This window comes from Sus scrofa, chromosome 1 (genome assembly GCF_054392235.1).
Source record: "Sus scrofa isolate SSC_HxYL_T2T_F1_AM1 chromosome 1, Sscrofa_HxYL_maternal_Yorkshire_Landrace_v2.0, whole genome shotgun sequence".
Classification (NCBI taxonomy): Eukaryota; Metazoa; Chordata; class Mammalia; order Artiodactyla; family Suidae; genus Sus; species Sus scrofa.
Window position 1 is genome coordinate 276,475,506 of NC_139383.1, and position 1,470 is coordinate 276,476,975.

The window sequence follows — 1,470 nt, forward strand, 5'->3', positions numbered from 1 at the left end:
TTGTCATTTGCAGAGATTGACACTATACTGAGAAAGAAACTTACACTTTTTCTTCATTTATCCAGCAAAATACAGTAAATGTATGAAAATATGAATGAAGACCTTCCATAAATCAAGAGAACATCTCTATTATACTAGGCTAAACTGAAAACTTTTCTATCCCAAGACATTCCACCACTCTTCCCTTCAACTTTCTCTATTAGTCCCCTCCAACTGATGTACCAGCATGAGGAGGGAGAACCAGAGCCACATGTCTGATTTCCTCCTCCTGGGACTCCCCATTCAGCCAGAGCAGCAGGGCGTGTTGTTTGCCCTCTTCCTGGGCATGTACCTGACCATGGTGCTGGGGAATCTGCTCATCATCCTGCTCATCCAGGTGGACCCTCACCTCCACACCCCCATGTAATTCTTCCTAAGCCACTTGGCCCTCACAGACATCTCCCTTTCATCTGTCACTGTCCCTAAGATGCTGATCAACATACAGACTCTGGATCAATCCGTCCCTTATGCCAGATTCACAGCAGACTTATTGTTTCATACTCTTTGCTGATCTGGACAGTTTCCTGATCACGTCAATGGCCTATGATATGTATGTGGTCATCTGTCACCTTCTGCATTATGCCACCATCATGAGTCAGAGTGTGTGTGTCATGCTGGTGGTTGGGTCCTGGGTCATTGTTTGTGCTTGTGCTCTTTTGCACACCCTTCTTCTAGCCCGACTCTCCTTCTGGCTGACAACACCATCCCCCACTTCTTCTGGGACCTTGCTGCCCTGCTCAGATTGTTCTGCTCAGACACATCACTCAACCAATCAGTAATCTTCACTGCGGGATTAAGAGAATCATGCTTCCATTCTTATGTATCCTGGTTTCTTAAGGCCATATTGGGGCCACTGTCCTCTGGGTTCCCTCTACCAAGGGCATCTGCAAAGCCTTGTCCATGTGTGGATCACATCTCTCAGTAGTGACTCTCTTCTATGGGGAAATTGTTGGTCTATATTTTCTCCCCTCATCCAACACCACTAATGACAGTAACATAATTGCTTCACTGATGTATGCAGTAGTCAGGCCTATGTTGAATCCCTTCATTAACAGTCTGATAGATAAAGACATGAAAGGGGCCTAGAGAAAACTCTGGAGTAAGAAAACCTATTCTTCCAATTGATGCTTAACCTTTCTTTTAAAACATCCCTGTGATTTTATTTCTTCATTTACATGTAAATACAAATTATTGAAAATATAGTTCACTTGTCTTCTTTCTTCAGCTGCCACTCAGAAATCTCTGCTACTCTTATTCTTAAACCTGTTAGTCCTATATGTGTCATAGGACTCAATTTTCCCTTTTCTCAGGAAACAGGGATTTTGAAATACTTTGAGGATGCTATGTCCCCTTGGCTGGTATCATTAAATGGAAGTTGCCAGGGCTAGCCTTCCCCAAAACTTTAAAGTTCTATAAACCCTGTCTGGACTT

At 43.4% G+C, this 1,470-nt stretch overlaps 1 pseudogene; it reads left to right on the forward strand.

The window, feature by feature from the left end:
• Positions 1-226: 226 nt before the first annotated feature.
• Positions 227-1,164, forward strand: LOC146407244 (olfactory receptor 1J1-like; annotated as a pseudogene).
• The last annotated feature ends 306 nt before the right edge of the window (positions 1,165-1,470 follow it).